Raw genomic sequence first — 21,972 nt, 5'->3', positions numbered from 1 at the left:
GAAGAAAGTTTTTATTAGATTCTTTTTTACAACGCAGGCTGCAATACCTTAGGCATTGGGGAGACGATAGACTTCCATGGGCCTATCCGATCCGTTAACTAATCTGGCATTCGCTCAAAGCACAAACTCGCTCCATCCGGAAGGAAAGCCATGGATTAAAAGGTCTTGAGAAATCGGCAAAAATCGGGAAATCCCCGGAACTTAGCCTACCTTTCTTCCTTTCCTTCTCTTCTGTCTTCACATTGACTGTGGAGACTTCCTTTCTCTTCACATTTTCCATTCGTCTTCCTTTCCCGGAATCCGCTTCTACGAAAGAAATTATCATCGGCAGAATGCTTTTTTTATAAAAATTTATGTCTTTGCCCTACGAATTCTCCCTTTCCTAGCATTTTTTTAAAAACATTTAGCTCATAAATGCCTACATCCTTGGAATATTTTATTTCGCTTTTCCACGAGATAGTCAACAAACAGAGCATTAGCCTAGTCACGAAACCTATCTGGATTCGACTGTCCCATGAGGATGCAAGCGTTACCACTCTCTTCTCCAATAGTTCCAGGGGCAGATTCCGACTCTCTAGGTACTTCCGGATAAGAAGAGAGTGGATAGACAACAACTTTTGACGTAAGACCTCGTTGCAATTTCTCAAATAATTTTTGGAATTCCATATTCCACTCGAATACCGTTGTATTTTCCATTTGATACCCGTTTTGTACAGCGGTTTTGCAATTACTGAGAAGTCCTTCACAAATTATTGGTAAGAATAGAATCCCAGAAAACTATTGATTTGCCTCTTATTTCTTTGGTACAAGTCAATTCGCTACGATACTAGTTTTTTCGGATTCGACAATCCTTCTTTCAAGATAATATGTTCCAAATATCTGACTTCCTTCTCCGAAAACTTGTATTTCTTATGATTAACCTTGTTGCATGTAGCATTGAGAAGACTTTCTGCAAATTTTTAAGTATACCTCCAAAGATGCGGCTGTAAATTATTATATCATCAAGATATACTAGACCGATTTTGTAGTCTCTCCAAGACATGTTTCATTAATCGCTTGAATGTGGCTAGAACATAACAAAACCCAAATTGTCACATTCCTTTCCTTATTGAGAAGGTCATTTTCTTCCTGTTTTTTTGGCAAATTTTCATCTGCCAATATCCACTCTTAAGATCTAAGATTGTGAACCAAACATTCCCCAACAATCGATCGAGGGGATCGTCTATTCCCAGCAATGGATAAGAATCCTTCGTCGAAGAAGTTCAAGGATTAGAGGATACTTCAATCACTCTCTATTTCTTCATATCCTCCACAATTTGATCCACTTCTCCTTGTAAATGATTCTGTATTCTCCGAGGAAATTGTATTATCAGGCGAGAATCTGTCAGCTCGATAACATGCTTCACGATTTCACAATTTCGCGCGACAATTTCTTCTACAAACTCCCTGAAAATTCCTTAAGGAAGTCAGAAAAATCCGCTTTCTGCTCTGTTAAGAGGTTTTCAGAATTTTCCTGATTCTTTCCTAATTTACTTGATAGCTCTTCTGAAATTCTTGCTATCGAACTTGAATATCCCAGGACAATTTTTCGAAATTGCTTATCCAATCCCATCTGTGACAAGAAATCTCGTCTCATAATACAGTTATCCGAAATATTCGTGAGTATTAAAAATAATTTTTCGGAAAATTCTCTTATTTCCACTGAAGATTCCACTTTTTCCTCGATTAACAAAATTTCCTCGATAAGATAGCGCAATGTCACTCCAGTCAACATACTCCTTTACAATTACAATCCATCTATAAATTTCGAACTCACAAGAGAATTCAATCCTGAATCTACAAAAAAAGTGCACGTTTTTTCATTAATCCTACCGTGAAAATTTATAAAACTATTTCCTCCTTGAAACTATCCTATTTTTACTTCCTGATAGCGAAATTGGCGTTCCCTATTTGTAATCGAACTCAACCTTCCCAATTCAACCATTTTTAATTTCCCTTCTGGAATGTTCTTGCGCTATTCGTTCGGTAATGTCCTTCTTCCCACATGTCCAATATTCACCAATATTCCTAAGTGAAAATATAGGCACGTAAAGTGGAAGTAGCGTTATTGGTGGAAGAAAGCAAAAACGCAAAGAGAAAAGAAAATATGGCGATATTTGGTGAGAAGATTATCACATTGAACAACATGAAAATGAATATTTTATAAACTTTAGTTAATATGAATAGTAAGTTAAAAACCTGTTAACAATTACTCATCCAAAGTGACATCCGAGAGTTACTCATATAGAAACGTAAACTTTCCTCCTGAAGGTTTTCGATTGTGCTAATGTAACAGTAAAAATATACTTCCTGTTTGAAATCATCTTCGACAATTCCCTTCAGTGCTTAACCCTATTGTACGGAGTTATATTAAAACGCGATTTTCTGACTTGAAGGTGGAGTTTGGACAGAAATTAACAATATCATAGCCACTGTAGAAAATTATTAAGTCCGCTTAATTGGAAAAAATTATTAAGTCCACTTGTTAGGAGATAATTATTTTGTATTTTCACGCTGGACGTGCATCGGAATTTGTTTTTCTCCCTACTATTTAAAAATCATGATCTTTCAATTCATTGAATAGATTCAATACAATTCTCGATATGACATCGTCAAATGATATTCACATTCAATTTACAAACAGTACTTTTATTTATACCAATTTCATGATAGATTTTTCCCTTTTCCCAGTCGAAAAATATAAGTTGGCACATATTAAACATTGTATTTTTTCTTTTGCAATTTCGTACGATCACATTCGCCTTGAAGAGTAGTAAGAAGACATGATATCTACAGCATCTTTAAATGATATTTGAAAATACACGTTTTTGTTTTTCTGGAATATTGGGTTACCCGAAGAAGATTAGTAAAGAAATATAATATATGTGAAATTTTTGTGAGCTGAAGATATAGCATTTCCTTCGGTAATTTTTATTATATAATGTATGTAAATTTTTTAAGTAAATTATATATTTTTAATAATATTAATAAATGATCTATAATTAAAAAAAAAATTTAGGTTATTACTTTATAAAGAACTGTAGTATCAATTTATCAAGTTATGTACATTCTAATCTCCCAACATTTTTAGGAATTACTCGAAACTCACAACGAGACAACTCTTCCCAGAAACTGCAAGTTTCCTATATAGTATAAGATAATATCATAGACATAAAAAATTAAAGGAAATATATAATTAAAGAATTCATAGGTACAGATTCATGCAGAAAATGTCGCTAGTAAACGAATTATCGAACATATAACGAACTATTCGTCAGAACAGAATATAGAGACAGACACAATAGCAATACAATATTATAAAGCGTTTCAACGAAAACTGAACTCTATTACAATATTAAAGAATTATATAAAAATTTACATTTAAGAATTATATACAAATAATTCACTCTTTCTTTTAAAAAATATCTTAATTCTTCGGAATATTTGTCAGCCACGTTCTCTCAGATTGAATTTTCGTTGAAGATAGACAAATGTTCAATGTTATCTATCAAAAATCTTCTGGTGTTTACAAATGATTTATCCACTCCGAGTTCACTTGGAACATCTCTAGATCTGCTCATATATTGTTGCCATCCCTCTTGATAATTGTCATTTCGAGAACTGAAGACTTTGCCCAACGGGTTTCTCCAAATTACCCGCTGACCCCAGATATCTGTGAACCAAGTTTCTTTTTCAAAGAATCTACTTAAAGCGGCCAAGACTTCACAGTTTCTTTCCTCCAGAATATTCTCGTTGAGAACGGGAAATTTTCTACCGACAATATTTTTTTTTCCTAAAAAAAAAAAAAAAAAACCTATTTTCCCGCTTTGTTCTATTCTATAAAAAAATAGTAAGTTCACAATCCACAGCCGAATCCGTAGTTGGGATATTTTATCTCGTCCATTACGAACAATTTAGACGGAATTTAGCAGATATCAGCCCAGCCATGTAGCCCTTTTGGTTTCGACTGCCCCATAAATCTGCAATCTCTGCACTTCTCTTCCTAATAAGAACAAGTTTTCGTCCCCGATGAGTACTTTTTTTGCCATTTAGATTCATAGATTTGAAATAAATACTCCTATCGAGAAAGCAAAATCCCGATTGGTACGGAACGTGATTTACTATGCTGGATAATAAAAATGGCAAACCCACATTCATTCATCTTGCCTTTGTGCTATATTTAATCCATTCATACATTTTTTCCTAAAATTGCCTATTGTTTGTTGACTCATCCTACCCCATCTTGGAAACTGCTTTAATTGTTCACTCTTGATAGGCTCGGCTTGATTTTATGAGAGATAAAGAACATTATTTTCCTGCATGTTTTTCATTTCCAAAGTCTTTCTTACGGGAGACATACAGGGAAGGACAATCGTCGAAGAGTTCCGAAAAAGAAACGTAATAATCACAATACGAGTTATAATATTCTTCATTTTCTATATTGTTTCTGTCAATTCTATTTCCTTCAATAAATTTTTTCTTTTATTAAAATCATCAATACCACAAAAATTTTTAGAGGTTCATTCGGGATTGAGATTAAAGTCGATCTTGTGATTGTGATTATGATAGTTATTTACGAATAAAGTGTAAACGTGACCGATAAAGATTTCATTACGATAAGTGCACAAGAGTTCTCAGGAAGATCATCATCGAAAATTTTCACACTATTTTAAAAAATAAACAAACAAAAGAACTGCAGAAAATGGAGATTCTGGAATTCAAAGATGAACTGATACAACAAAAATTGAAGGCAGAAAGGAAAGACGAGTCGATGGAACGCCTGAAAACTGCTTAGTGATGGAAACAGTTAAATATAATGATGACAATGCAGAGAAAGACGCAAAAGACCGAAGACATATGTCGATAGAAATTTTAACTATTAAAGACGTAGAATAATCAATACAAACGTTAAGCAGCGATGATACTATAAACGTTTACAATTGGCTAGACAAAATGGAAAGTAGAAATGGCGACTCTTTGTAATTCGATAGATTTTCAGAAGATAATTTGATGTAAAAAATTATTAAGGGTATAGATAGCCAAGATATTTGTGCGATTTGGATGATGCAGTATATCATGAAGAGAACTTAAAAATAATCTTGAAAAAAAATTTGCATCGGATATAGACGTTTACAAACGAGACAAACTACGAACACATTTACAGAATGTGCGAAATCGCTAGTTGAATGAGTAAAAATTCAATTATAAAATATATCATCGAGAATATAGATGAAAAGCTGGTAAATAAAACTATTCTTTATGGCTTTACAATGATTCAAGAAGTCAAACAAAGATTCGTAAAGTACGTAAAGAAAGTAATGCGAGAAAAAGTAAGACAACACGATGGAGATAGAAATAATTTACACATGCCTTAGGATTAAAACAAATTGAGGTATGTTTTAATTGAGGCTTCCCTGTATATAATTCTGTGGCTTGTCAAAGACCAAGGGCACGAAGTGTTTTTAATTGTAACAGAGCTTGAACATATAGCGAGTAAAAATCCGACGACAAAAATCAGATGCATCAAAAGAAAACTGGAGCGTTGTAGAAACAATAAATAAAATCATGTAAAAAAATAGGGATAATGGACATTAAAGTTACCGCGCTGATTTATACAGGTGCAGCGACATGAATTCAATACATGCGGATTACTATATTAAAATTGATATACCTAAGCTAGATAAAGTTAATCGTTTTAATGGCGTAGGTTCGGAATAAATTGTAAGTTAGGTGAATTTAAAACAACAATCACCGTAAATGGATATCTATATATTAAGGAATGACTAGATAAGGATATAATACAGACATCGTATTCAGACTATGCTAGTCCAATAGTATTGGTAAAAAAGAAGAATGGTTTTAATTTTAATAAAGATTATATGTAGACTACAGAGAATTAACTAAGAAAATTGTGAAGAAACGTTACCCACTTGCTTTGGTAGAGAACTAGTAGAGAGATGTCCTACAAGGCGTGAGAATTTTCAGCACTTTGAATTTAAAGAATGGATTTTTTCACGATGCCGTTAATGAAGCAAGTAGAAAGTTTAATTTACCAATTACAAGTTACCCTTTATAAATCGTCTCGTCTTTTCTTCCTGCCTTCAGTTTTCGTCGTTTCAGTTCATCTTTGAGTTTCAGAATCTTCATTTTCTGCAGTTCTTTTGTTTGTTTATTTTTAATTTACAAATTACCTTTGTAGTTTTTGATGATATGAATTCTGCCAAATGTCCTCAGTCTATGCAATTCGCTATCCATTTTTTTATAAGTTCATTACCGCAGTATTTCCAGAGTTAATAGTTTTGAAAATAGTTCTAGTTTACATGAACGACGTAATTAAACCGGCAGGTAATATAAATGATATCATTAATAATCTTTATTTGATTTTAAATATAATATCAGTCAATACGTACTACGTATTAATCGAAAGAAGAGTAAGTTCTTAGAAACAACAATAGAGTATCTCAGTTTTATTATTAAAGAAGGAAAGGTGCGACTATTAAAAAATAAAATTGCACTAAGTTTCCAAAGCTTGTAAACTCTTAAGCCATCCAAAGTTTTCATGCTCGTACAAACTACTTTCGAAAATTATTGCTTTCTATTCCATCATCGCACGCCCGTTGTCTAATCAATTAAAGAAGAATATCACTTTTATGTTTGGTCGTGAAGAAAAGGACGCATTCGAAAGACTAAAGTTTATCTTAAGCAATAAGCCGATTTTACGCCAATATAAGACGAACGCCGAAACAGAGCTACACACGCGAACGTAGTTAGTTTCGGATGCGATGAAATACTAATGTAGTGCGATAATATAGATAGAAAGATGCATCCTATATATTCTGCAAATAGCAAGATGTCACAAGCCGAACAGAAATACTACAGTTACGAAGTAGAAATGTTAGCGATTATCAAAGCACCATGTAAATTTAGGGTGCATTTGCTGGGTATTTTTTTTTAAAGCATTACTGATTGTAAAGCGTTTGCGATGACAAAAAAGTTTATGAGTGCATGTTGCGAGATGGACACTTCTTCTCGGAGAGTTCTCATACGATCGAGCATCAGCCGAGTAAGAGCATACTACATATAGATGAGAAATCTTAATTAGAAATCCTATCAATGATAATGTTCGTTGAAGATGACGACTTTTAGCCAGATTAAAGAAAAACCAGTACGAAGACACATGGGTACGAGCAATCATTAAAGAGAAAGGTGTAGAAAATTTTATTTTTAAAAAACGATTATTGTATAGACGAGTCGATGATGACGTGCTTGTAATTCCTAAGACGTTGTAACTTCAAATAATCAGAGAAGCGTACAAACGCGGCTACTTTGCAATAAACAAGATTGAGTAACTGGTTAGAAGGAGATGAGATATTAAAATAAAAGGTAAAAGTCGTACAAAATTGTATTAATTGCATATTGGCCGAATGCAAACAAGGAGAGCCGGAAAGATTTTTGTATCCGATAGAAAAGAAAAAAGTACCGCTAGATATATACCACATTGACTATCTAGGCTCCATCCTAGCACAAAATAAAATTACAAACGTGTCGTCGCGATAGTTGATACATTCATGAAATTTAATTGTATGCAAGAATACGTATACTGAAGAAGTATTAAATCATCTTAGGAAACAAGCAACGATCTTCGATAATCTGCGACGTTTTGCAAAATATTGCAAAAACAAAAAATATAACATATGAAAACGACGACAGGAATATCACAAGCGAACGGACAGGAAGAACGGATTTATTCCTTTTTGGTAGAATGGCAGTGCCATGTCCCGAAGAATGGCACCGATATTTGCATTTCGTACAAAAACATCTAAATGCTATCCCAAACAGAAGCATTGGCACCTTACATTTTTATCTATTGTTTGGTATCCATATAAAGTAACGACCAGTCGACAAATCGATAAAAAAAATGGTGGAAAATGAATGGATTTGTATATTTTGTGAAGACCGAGACGATGTAAGAAAATGAGCAAAGCTGAAATTTCTAAGGTCCAAAAAACAAACAAAGGAATTTCAACAAATGAAATCAGAACACAACAATACCATGTAAGAAATATGATCACTATTAAACGTACTCAATTTGCACTAGATTGGAAAATTTTCATCGAAGGCCATATAGGATAAAGACAGTGTTGCGAAACAATAGATACGAATCGAACTATAGTCGAGAAGACCCTACGTGATCTTCACTGCAACGGATTTTATCAAACCATGGAATCGCTCTATAGAAGAATTATCATCCGACCATGACGAAGAAAATGACATTTGAGGGCAGATGCTGTGTATCAGAATGACCGAGTGTGATATCGAAAGTTTTCATTGGTGCTTTGTAAGTGAAGCGTGAACAAGTCAACATATATATAAGCTCCTTGTATCGGTCCACTTCTTGGGAATTCTTCGAGACTTTATTCCATATTATTATGTGAATGTGTGTGCGCGTCTGTATGTACCGCTCTGAGTCCATGTCGCTTGAATGGGTGATCGGAAGAAGCTGTCTGGTGATAGATGCAGAGAGAGAGACAAGTATGACGATCGCCAGAGAATTCGGGAAAGACACGTAGTAATTAAGATGCTACTTTTCTATATTGTTTGTGCTAATTTTATTTCCTTCAATAAATCTTTTTTTTTATTAAAATCACTGATACCAGTCACTCAACAAACACAGATACATACACAATGTCAGTTTACGTCAATATTTTTATATTTAATTGATGTTAATTATAACTTTATTGTATCGACAAATTATAGAAAAAGTAATAATGGCGGTATTCTATCATATTTAAATTTTAAAAAAGTCCTAACAAGCGAAATGTTTCAGTTGCTTCCGGATCAGTTATTATACAGTTCAACAAAACTAGCATCGTGTGTTGGTATAAGTGACGAAGGCATCTCTGTTAAAAACACCTTGATAAGGCCTTATCCTAGAAATCAAGCATATAATCCAATAAATGGAAATTTAAATTTTCGCTTATATCTAGCTTGACAATTCGTAGAAAACACATTTAATATTGTTATAAAATTTTAAAAGAGACAACAAAAAGATACGAACTGAATGCGAAAAATAATCTGTGTACTTCAAAATTTTATTCAAAAATACAATGGTTTTATAATTTCTATTGACAAATTATCTTCTGAATCAGAAAAATATAAATTTTCAAGAAAAAGATGCAACATGTGACGCTTTTAATATAAGAGAGATATTTAAAAATTATTTTCTATTACTCGCCGAAGCTTATAATGTAACAATTTGAAATATACAGATACATTATTTGACATTTTTCATCAATAAGATGTATACATTCGATTATCATCCATTCGTGTATTTAGCAACGATGGTCAATTATTGAAATCAGGACATTAGTTACATGCTATAATTACCAAAATTCGATATATTTCGGAAGTTCCGCTCGAAAAGTTATAGGATCTGAAGCTCCTAAAAATTAATTGTATCATGCACGGATGAGACACGTTCAGACAAGTTTATACAAGTCCAGGCCCCTCTGTGATGTGGTTTATATGAATAAAATAATTTTATACACATCCATATATATTCACATTCATTTACAGTTCAAAAATGTAAGATACAATGAAACAACATCCATGATACTTACAGAAAGTGAATCTTGAAAAGCAAAGAAAATGTTTCACAAAGAAAATGTAATTATGTTGATCAATTGTCATTTTTTACAAAATTATTTCCAAGAAAGAGAAACTATTAAGAATATTAATTGCATTTCTGTGATAAATGTTTCTTTATCTCTATGTTTATTTATTCTGTATATTCTTATATCATTTATTTATATTTATGTTCATTCATTAAATTAAAAGTTTTAACTCGTGAAGAAAAGGATAATTCGGAAAAAAGATTTGTTAATAAAGAAAATGATGCAGTGAATGATGACATGGTTCCAGAAGAAACAAGAAGTAATATATTTTCTAAAAGAAAGGAAGTATCAAAGTCGCAAGAGCAACGTAATTTAAAAAGAAAAATTTGTATGTCTTTTAAGAAATAAAAAAATGAAACAATCAGAACCACCATTATCAATTTTGATGAAATACATTTTAGAAAAATATGAATAAAGAGTATCACAATAAATTGAAAATTATTGTTAATGCTAGCATTAAAAATTCTATCATCATCTGTTTGTACTCGAGAGGCGCCGCTACGGCGTCTCGGCGTTTCATCCGACAACTCGAGATGCGCTTTTACAGCGCTCTGACGTTTTATGCAGGAATTTTGAAGATGACTAAGCAGCGGCACTTTTTGTGCGCGCCCAAGAAATAAAAACAGTACCCGTTTGTAGATAAGTTCTTGAGCTTTATGTCTTTTTTTCAGAGTATTGTACTTCTTACAATGGCGATAAAATATTTTTATCTCCATTTTTGTCGTGGAATCAGTCTGGCCTAGGTTCTTAGCGTTAATCTGAACTTTACAGTCATAGCAATGAGAAAATTATTTTCAAAGTTGTTGAACCCAATAAATCTGGATAGCGATCAACTCAATTCAAGTGAAGGCGAATTCGATTTTTCGTTGTTGAACGACCAAATTACCTCCATATACGAAGCAATTGTCAATGAAACAAACGAATCCAATGGTCAAGTGACGAAGTAAGAGCTGTGAGGAGGTGAAAAATTAAAATTATAGACAGTCTAATAATCGATAGTGAAACTGCAGAAGATGGAGTTGGTTCACAATGGGTACGATACGAAGATTTCAAAAAAGTACCACCAGGAGTACAATTTGTATCCGGCCAAAAACGCGTAGGACTGCAAATAACTTCAAATATAAAAGAACAAGTGGATTCTTTAAGGTGTTTTTTACCGACAGACTCGTTAAAAAAATAGTTTCTGAGACGAATAATTATGCAAAAAGGAATTCAAAAGGGAAAACGCTATCGTCTTCCCTGAAGAATTCTAGGTATTTATTGTTGTTATAATAAATATGAGGACTATGCAGTTGGCCAATTTGCAAAAATATTGGTCGAGGAATAATGTCAGTTACATTCCTTTTTATTCAGAAACATTTAGGAGAGAGAGAAATTTAGTCAGATACTCTGGATGCTTCACTTAAAAACTATTTCACCAGGTAATATTATTCCGGGAACACGAGTAAGAGTTTGCAACAAGTAAGTTGATTTCTAGATTACATCAATTCTTAATTCTGGGATTACTTTATAACGGAAAAAACATTTGTGTGGATGAGTCCACTATCAAATTCAAAGGTCGAATTTCATTTATTACATATAATTCAAAAGAACCAATCAAATGAGGTATCAGAATTTGTACTCTAGTTGATTTGAATGCTGATACATTTTAGTATTATACCTTATTATGGATCTCTCACAACAAAGCAATTGATAAATCAGGAGACCTGATCTACCAGTTTCTATGAGAATTCCGATACACCTTTATGAAATGATGTTAGACAAAATTCCTGGTGCTCAGGTACATGATATGTTTACAGATCGACATTAGACAAGTTACATCTTGGATCAAGAATTAGTCAAACTCATATGCTATTTGACCAAAACGATCTTAACAAATAGAAAGGAATTGCCAAACGAAATAAAAAAAGACAAAATTCTTAACAACATTCACGGTAGCTTATCGAAGAGGTAAAACTCTTCTTTTAGCGTGGAAAGATAAAAGGACCGTCACTGACTTAACCACGAGGATAATCTTTTACGGAATGACTTCCGTAAGAAGGATTTTTTCGAAACGCTTCGAATATGCTTCGACGTATTGTTTTCTCCGAAAGTCCTTGAAATTATAGCATAAACATTTTTTCGAGATTTGAAAATTTGTTTGTTTAATTCATACATACTCTATAAACTCGGGAAAAAGAAAGGAAAGGAAAGACCACTTACTTATTTGCGCTATCTAAAAGCGCTTGTTCAGCAATTAAGAGAAACCCATCGCCAGTTCCGTGATCGAGCGTCAATGTCAAGCATCAATGCATCCCGACTAAATGGAAAGCTACATGTTATTCTGAAAGGGGTAAAGAGGGATTGCAAGGTCACTCTGAGCAAAATAAGCCTGGCTGTAGACATAAAACCTCAAATTAATGTGATACGTGTTTTGAGGATGCATTTCGGGGATTGTTTTGTAAAATATCATACAAAAAACTATTATAAAGTGTAATATTTAACAGATTTTGTTTTGTAAAACGTAGAAATAAATGAATACATTTGCTTGAGTATAAATCATTTTAAAGTAAATATAAAACACTTGCCCAATATAACCAAAATCATCTCGAGTTGTTAGTTCGCCTGAGTGAAAATGTCCTCGAGTGCAAAGGGTTATATTATTTGAATTACAAATACACAACATTTTTAAACACAATATTCTCAAAATCACAAATATGTCCAATAGTATAAAAATATGAATTAAAGATGATAATGAAAATACACCATCAAAATGCACCATCGCTTTTATTAAAGTCAACTCTTGTTTGTTAGAATGAAATGACAACGATACTACTAATGCACCAGCAGATTCCAAGAAAACACATTTCTGAGTACTTCACAATATTAAGAAAAATAAAGGGGATATATCAATAGTAAATATTACTTTTATTATTATTTATTATTATTTATCTTAAAGAAATAATCAATTGTTTTTTTTTAGTATAATTGATTTTCTCTAGTAGATGGCTTTTTTTTGTAGATTACATTTAACTTTCTTTAAAAGTAAATTAAAGGAATATTTTAACATTCTAAAATATATGAAAAATTTTGTTTTCTTTATAATACAACGTGACAAATTCTTCTATTTCTCATTTTTTCCAAGGTTTATAAATACATAATCTTTTGTTTTTATATTTACACATATTCCCTTCATTCAACAGAAATGCAATCATAAACAATTCCTCTAATGTAAACTTATTTATTATTTAAATTTTTAATTTAGTGATTAATATTAGCAATGCAACTGATCCACGTGTGCTAATAAACTTAACTGATGTGTGAAGGTCCTACTTTGTGGACTTTGAGGGCGTAAAAGGCGAGAACGTGTAGTGCGATAAAAAATCCTCTTTTATTCATAAATAAAAGACCATAAGTTATTAGAATTCGATTGCTTTAAAGATGAGTATAAGTGGAGCGATAGAAAATCTTTCCTGTTCCTGGCCGGCACCATAGACAAACAAAATTAACAAAATTCCGTCAATCATTTCGAAAAAAACATTGTTTTATTGAGCAGATAAAATCTAATGGATTGATAACTGAACTGAGACTGAATGGAAATGTGTGAATGGGTATATAAAATTTAATATATATATATTATAATATTAAAATTACTGGGATTAAACAATCTGAAATATATGAATCGACCCGACGCATGTTTCGAAGTTCGAATCATTGTTCAAGTTTTTTTTTTAAGTCAACATCTCTGTATTAGTATATAAGCAGATCTATCGATTGTAAAGAATTCTGATCGTAGGGAGTTCAATAAATGGATGCTTCATCAATGAACTGCAAGCATATGATTGTCGTGGGATCAAATATTTTTTTTTGCTTCACTAATACTTAAGCCTCCTCTCGAAATATAGTTCCACAATTGGAATCAATTATAACTTTGAATGTCTTATTCCTCTATGTAGTTTCTATATAGTAAAAAATACATTTTTTTGCTATCTTATAAACATTTCTTTTATCGCATCGACCTCCTAATTGCACAATAAACTAACCATGACATCAAACGATACCACACCTATTAAAATCACTAATACTGGCATTATTGTATAACTTAATCACTAATACTGATCATTATTGTATAAAGGAAAACACTGAAACAATTCAATTTACACAACCACAACAATTTTTTAAAATTGAATGTTCACAAGAGAAAATTAAATTCGTTTTGAAAAACTCGTAGAAGTTGATTCGCAAACCTCATATGACTGGAATTATGTCAAACCTATTAAAACATAGAAGTCCAAGAAATGGAACAAAAAAAAGAAATAAAAAAAAAAAACTATAACAACATCATGGAGTAACATCTATAAAAATGGCTCCAAGCAATTCTTATTGTATCTTCGTTGATACAGCGAACCATAAGTTCTAAAAAAAAAAAAAAGAAAAGAAAAGTTACATCATCAATACACATTAATGCACAAATCATCGATCCCATACTTGAATAATTAGATGAAACAGACAGACAAACCAATTATACAATACAATAACATTAAAGAAAAATAATTAAAAATCACATCACATTACGGACTAACTCTCCAGAAACATTAATTAAGATAATATATGCACTAAAAATTAAAAATGCAGGATACCATACGAATCAAGAAAAAATTGAAAAAACCACAAAATTGTCATTCCAGGAAAGCATTTCAAAACAAGTTAACATAATAGATGAACTACACAAAATTGGATCGCAAAGAGAAATTAATAAATTATAAAATAAAATACGAAATAAAAAAACCACTAATAAACGTTTTTTATTGACACGACAATAAAATAACAATGATATATAACAGATATATTCAGCAACCACGCGAAGACTCCTGCATACGACAAAATACTGCACGTAGGTAACAATGATTTCTACTGCATTAACAATGACTCAATTGATTCTATCTATCCATATCGGATATTTACCAAGAATCCAAATTCAACTTTAATCTAAGCCATCAGGTCGAAGTTCTATATTTTTTACGCTTTACAGTTAGATATTATAATGAAGAATTTATAGACTAAGCTTTCAATTAAAATAAAGAAATAATCAAAATATAAAGTATAACAACGAGTCTCAGGAAGTCAATAATTTTATATACATGATACTATTTCTTCACGTTTCACTTGATTTATGTAAAGCATCTATTTGCGGCTGTACGTACAACTACATGGGGACTGTAGGTAACGAGGATTACTGTGACCTCTTAATTTTATTGATCCAAATCGCTTATTAAAAATACATAGTCAAATTTAAACCATTAGTTCAAATTTCTGTGCTATAAAGCTAGATATTTGTGCGCTTTTTTCTGCGCTTTAAAGTTAGATATTTGTAAAATAATTATTCCGTTAAAATAAGTAAGTATTATAAGATCATTGTTAAAATATTGTAAGAATTCGTAAAAAAAAATGACGATTTGATCAACATGGCTCTATTTCTTCACTTTTCATTCTATTTATATAAAGTGTTTGTTTGGGGCTAGGTCGTCTGTACAGTGGGGTAATTATATTCACGATCGCAATTATTGTATTGAAAGATTTAATGTTGGATCAGCCAGGCCAAAAAGAGAAATATCACAATGCACGCGGAGCTAATCTTATGAATTTTGGTTTATATGAAAAAATAGTGCAATCAAAATTCAGTTTTTGTTAAATGTGCATGAAAATATCTAATGACACTTTCTTCTGAACAGAATAAGATAAACAATGTCAAATGAATAAACTATAATGATAACAATCGAGCAAATTATAAAGAGGTAACTGCTACAAAAAGAAATACTTTCAACGATGCGGAAAAAAGCATTATGAAACGCTGCTTTTGGCGGAACTTGTAAGGAAAATCATTACAACAAAGCAAACATAATTATCAAGAGGAATAACACATCAGCAATTGATCATATTCTACAAAGAAGTTATGTCTAAGTAATCAAAATGTATTTCGTAAAAGAACAATATTTTGCTTTAAATGTAATATTAATTACAAGTTAGTTTATGTAAGCATTGTATTAAATAAAATAAATATAATAATCGTATTATGATTATTTTAAATGACAGTAAAATTACCCTGCTTTGAAAGAAAAGAAATCAGAACGATATAATGAGTATTTCTTCTCATTTTAATTTTAAAGTTATAGAATTTTAAAAATCAACATATATTTTCTGATAATAGCAAAATTGAGCCGGTAATGGCAAAAAATCCGCGCCCAACTGACAAGGAAGAGTAGACAAGTCAAAATTCAAAGATTTCTGAAACTTTGGGTACAAGTGAAGTATGTCATCCGTAATACAATTCTATTTTTATTTCGTGTCATAATACGGTTTTTATTAGACGATCTATGGAAACAGTATTTTTAAAATTATATAACTATTGATTGATCATTTAATAAAAATTTCGGATAAGATCTTCATTTACGTGAGAAAAAAGAAACAATTTTATACTCTGTATTTTTTATATTCCTAAATTAATTCCTATATTAATATTTATATTCCTTAATCCTTTAACTCCTAACGCCGGATATATCCGGCATTTACGATGTGACCCATAGTGACGTGCACCAGTTAGAGCCGGCAACATTCGCGATCTAGTTTTTAGGTTTTCTAATCGCCGCGCAAATTATTTAACAATAGGAATAAATCACACGATACGAATCATATTTGTTCTACCTCAATTTTTTCATTACTATTAGATGTCATACAGGAATAGACAATTAACGGGAATAGAGCAAATTTCAATAAAGAGTTCAGATTTTGCCCTTCTCAAAATGGTTTCAACAGAGTTGCAAATGGTGAACATATCCGATAAATTAGAAATTGTTTCGTATAGCTGCAATAAAAGCGGATCGAGTACGAGCATAGTACATCGCAAAAAAAGACGAGCAAATGTGCTAAGTATCTCAGAGTCGGAAGAAATTGAGGATAATTTATGATAATAATATATTATTCTTTTACTATTTTCAATTGTTGATCAGATCCTTTACACCCATTAATAATAAGTTTATATCTTTTATGTAGAAATTATGAGTATATTGTTTCAAAGAAAAGTCCTTTCTTTTCTAAGATAAACTATCTACGCGCAATGTGTACACTTTCGACGAGTAGTTCAGTTCAATAGTGGCGCTACGGCGGTTCGTTCCGTGGAGTTTGTTGGTGTCTTATAGATTTTCAATGACAGAAGAAAAAGAAATTTATCAAGAAAACCTGTACAATGAAATTTCGGAAGTATAATTCAAGAATTCTGTTGTATTTTATAAGCAGCTCCTTAATTAAGATAATGTGATCGCACGAAAATCTTCCGTAATAATTACTGAAAAAGTTTAGTTTACTAAAAGAAAAAATTTAAAATAACACTCAAAAAACTGAACAAAAAGAAGTCTCGAAATTTTTGTAAAACTTATTACACATAATGACCGATATAGAAAATATGTTCGAAGAAATTGGATGGTACTATTGAAAAAGTTTACGAGTAAAAGAGGAAAGATGATTATATCCTCTACATTATAAAATAAGTTATTGATATAGCTAAAACACATACAAGTTGGAACTTGAAGACTCTTTAAAAAGGATGGAACTTCCATTCAAAACATATAGAAGATTTATCAATAAGGATAGCACATATTAAAAATAAGTGGATTCCTTACAGATCATCGATTAATTATCGATTAATGCTGAACGTATGATCACTTGGAGGAATTCGGGATAGCTATCAGAAGGTTACAACAGAAAAATTGCAACAATTTTACTTTATCTGTTACTCTAAAACTTTCAATTCGTGGATTACGCAATTCAAGTAAAAACATCGAATAGGCCAATGAAAAGAAAAAGAACTGTATGTACTGTATGTCAAAAAGAATATGTAAATGATGGAAAAAATTTTGGCTTTTACGGGAAATTTCCGCATCTAGATTTGTACTCTTATATCACAATTTTGTTATTCTTTATAATTTATTAGAATGAATTATATATAATCAATATGATATATTTTTTAAATATATTTCAAGTTACCAATATCACTTAATCGTGGACAGAACTCTTATTCATCAAGCTTCAAAAATAGCTCTTATCGAAATAAAGAACATAGATAAGCTGAATACGCTCTACTGTGTTCAGAAAATTGTAGAAGTATTGTAACATATGAATGATAATACAGACACTACACCGCAATTTTTGTTTATCGATTTATTCGTAGACTCATTAACTTAGAACTAAGAAATTATAATTAAGAACGCGTGAAGCAAGCAGTCGAAAAGGTATCACAAACCTGACCAAGTATTCTCCTAGTCTCTTATTACGATAACGCATATATGTGAAAATACATGACCACCAAATGATAAACCACACAAAGCTATTGGAAGAATACATAATACAATCCTCTTCTGAGAAAGATGAACACCTTCGTCACATTATTTCACGTTTCTATAAACTTGCAAGAGACGCAAGGTTTTTTTGGACCAAAGGTTCAAAAGTCGGCAAAAGAATATGTTATGAAATATTAAAACATTATTGTCAAAGTGCACAAAGAATCTATACGATTTATAAAATAATATTTTAGTCTTACATGAGAAAGAAAAAGTTTTTTTTACTCATAGATTCTTAGGGATGCTGGACTAATTCGATATTATACGACGAAATATTTAAGAATGATGAGAGTATGACGATATTATGTTCTGTGACGTAATTTAACATAATTAGTTTTTGGTCATTAATCTATTGTTGATTAATCTAAGTTACAAAAATATCTTGAGCCTAAAATTAAAATACATGAATAATAAAATAATAATAATAATAATAATAATAATAATAATAATAATAATAATAATAATAATAATAATAATAATAATAATAAGTATGTGGATTTTATCTCTAAATGCAAAAACGTATCATAATTTGTAAGAATTTTGTATTTACTTCCCAGTACTGGTGTCGCAATATTTAAATCTTTTCTATAAGTAACATAAAAGCTTCAGAGAATATAAAAAAATTTTATGAATTTTTGTGATCAAGGACATTGCGTAAAAAATGATACGAGGTGTAGGTAATATAGTAAGTATTATGGATTGCAGCAAAATGAATGATAGAGTGCATGTGCATAAAAGTTAATAAATTCTTACGTTAAGTGGACGATAGACGAATAATTGATAATAGGGATGGGTTTCTATATTGTCACTGTAGTGATGTTTTTGACTACAATAGCTCTTGTTAAAGTCAATTTCAATGATTTAGGAGTTCTTGCGTTATGCTCATTGGTTGTCTTTTTTCAACATAAATTTCTAATTGAAAAATTGTCTAAAATATATAGAATGGTTAAAAGTAAAATTCGAACATGTGACATCGCTGTAAATATACATTCATATAAACAAAACGAAAACAAATAAAATATTAATCATTTTTTTTTGTTCAGTAGCATTATTATTCTAATACAAGTCATAAAATTTTTGTTCTTTCTTGTGAAATTTCGCTTTAATATCGATAGACAATCTGAACAAACGTCGTTAGAACTTCGAGAGTTCATTATAAGTTATTTTAAAGATCGTTTCTCTGTTCGAAAGATTGAAAAAATAGTGAAACGAAGCCGCTGTACAGTCCACGACTGAAAAGCCACATCTCTAATGCCAAAGACTTGAAGAAGGCGTTGAAAGAGGAATGGGTAAAAATTGATTTTATGTGAAAAGTTAGTTCGATCAATGCCGAATTGATTGAAAGGTGTCAAGACGAACAAAGGACTACTAACTAAATATTAGGGTAGAATAAAAGTAACGTAAAATATACATATATACATAAGAATTTTTTATTATCCGAGTTTTACTTTGAGCCACTGTACATATCAATAATAATTTCTACGTTATATACTAAAATGATTGTCTATTGCATTTAATGAGTATTGTAAATAAGTCGAGAAATGAAAATTATAAATAAGTCGAGAATGAAAATGTATATTTGAGAATGCATATTTCGTAAGATATCTCTAATTTTAGAGATTAGATTATGTAATTGAATTAAAGAAGCGTTAGAATGGAAAGAGTAATGATGGATTTAAATCATTTTGCAAAGGAAAACGATTATCGTTATAATTATTATTGAGAGTTGATCTAACGATATACAGATACATATACATATACTCAAGATGTTTAGATTCTTCTTGTTGCTTTGCGTTCGCTTAATAGATGAGAGATGGCCGAATCTTTATAATGGTCCGCCAGAGAATACTATGCTGATTATGAATTTCCTTTGTTTAAGTTTCGTGCGTATTCACAGCTTCGATAGAAGTAACGATGGGCGAGCGAAATCAATTCATAGTACACAACCATCTAGAGAACATGTCTGGACCAAATTAAGGCGATTTGAATATTGCGACTTATACCATTATTTTTATCTGTATTTTATTTAATAAAAATTCATTAACAAAATGCATCCTATACGAATCCCAAAGGAATCCTACGAATTCTTATTTTGTTTTTCTTTTCCTTTCCCTTTCTTCTCCCCTTTCCTTCTTTTGATTGATAATTATGCGTACTTACAGATCCAGTTACATTGATATTCAAACACTGCACTATCTTTACATTTATTGCTGTGTACAAGAAAGGATAATTGAAATATCACATTGCTTATTTTACAAAAATATAAACCATTTACTATAGATTAAAAATACATATATTTTCACCTACATTTTATTTATTTATACCTATATTTTCTTTCTAACAATTATATTTAATTGTAAAATAAATTTTAAACAAAGTAGTTACATTTTCACGTCATATTAATATTCGGATTTGTCAGTGTAAATTTTGCAATCTAGCATTTTCAAACCGTTCGAGCTGCGAAGTAGATTTGTTTTATATACAAATTATTAGAATGTAATTCTATCTCGATATAAAGTTGTCTTTTGATGTATAAACAACTGAAGCTTATCATGTCACGAAAGGGAAAGATTCGAGTTTTGATAAAAGACAACTTGTAATTTATCATAGAAAAAAAGACAAAACGTCTTGTGAAATTACAGAATTATTACGAATGAAGAACAGTTATTGATATTACAGTCAGGGACACTAAAAGATAGGTCACCCTATACTTCTTTATGATTTGATATACATAATATTAAGTTAGCAACTAAGTTCGCAACTTCTTTCGTTATACTTTCTTTTTTTAATCGTGATAAATTTATTGGTTAATTAGACTTGTTTGTCGATACATCTTTCGAAAGCCTATAAATTTACAATTATTTTCACATAAAAATTTGTTATTTTCGGTCATTCTGTTGTATTTATTTCTTTAAAAAATGGATACTAATAAGTTGAAGATTAGCGAACGTTTATTTCATGAATTCCAACTGGATCACTTCGTTACCGAAGCGAGACACAATATTTGCTAAGCCTTTGGATAACGAGGCATAAAGATCCACATGTGCAAAAAAAATAGTTTAAAAAATTCCGTGAAGGCGAAACTAAGATTAAAGATAAAGAGCTCCGCTCGATCTAAAGAGATGAATAATGACGTCATTTTGGAAGCGATTAATAAAAATTCATTTTTAACCACACGTATGTTGGCTATGAACAACGAATGTTCCCATATGGCAGTCGAAAAAATTTTACACACTGCTGTTTTTGGCATGAAATTCGGTAAACAGGTACCTCATGATTTAACGAGATCTCAACAAGCGGATTATGCTGGATAATCATCGTCGTTAAAACAAATCACTACGACCTAAGCAAACAATTCAGAAGCGTAGTTTCCATCAAATAAAGGTCATGATGGTTGTCGGAGAGTATCATTTACTGGAAGCTAATCGAAAATGATCGAAGTGTTGACGCGAAGCTCTACTCGTCTCAACTTGATCGTGTCCAGGTTCAACTACGAAAAAATTCGTTTCGTCATCTCTTATGAAATCGCGATATTTTGCAGCAAGACAATGCCCGTCCACACGTCACACGTCGAACATCGGAAAAAATCACGAAATTGGGCTCTCTAATTCATGCACGAACTAGACATTGCTACAAGCGATTAACACCTTTTCTGGTCGCTGCAACATTCCTTGGCCGGAAAACGATTTACAAAAATGGAAGAAGTGAAAATGCATCTTGTTTTACTTCAAACTACTTGTTTTACTTCAAAACTGCCAAAAAATTTTATCGTAGAGGCATCGAAAAACTGCCAAAAAAATGGCAAAAGATTATAGAATCGAGTGGTGCATATCTTGATCAAAAATTGCAATATGTTAAATTTTAATGAATTTTGAAAAAATTCGAAA

The 21,972-nt window shown here is 31.3% G+C and overlaps 1 long non-coding RNA gene across 4 annotated transcripts in view; it reads right to left on the bottom strand.

Annotated features, from left to right (window-relative positions):
• The window catches only part of LOC127071851 (uncharacterized), a 134,332-nt gene that overhangs the window by 12,516 nt on the left and 99,844 nt on the right, over positions 1–21,972 (bottom strand). For 2 of the 4 annotated variants that reach the window (XR_007785249.1, XR_007785254.1), the window contains one exon: positions 48–2,067. The exons of 1 other annotated variant lie outside the window; for it this stretch is intronic. This is a non-coding gene — a long non-coding RNA (uncharacterized LOC127071851). The remainder of the gene's footprint in view (positions 1–47; positions 2,068–21,972) is intronic. One more of the 4 variants, XR_007785251.1, reaches the window with a different exon arrangement.

The sequence above is a fragment of the Vespula vulgaris genome, chromosome 23, assembly GCF_905475345.1.
Source record: "Vespula vulgaris chromosome 23, iyVesVulg1.1, whole genome shotgun sequence".
Lineage (NCBI taxonomy): Eukaryota > Metazoa > Arthropoda > Insecta > Hymenoptera > Vespidae > Vespula > Vespula vulgaris.
The sequence above is the reverse complement of the archived record's forward strand: the minus strand, read 5'-3'. Positions and strand labels throughout refer to the sequence as shown.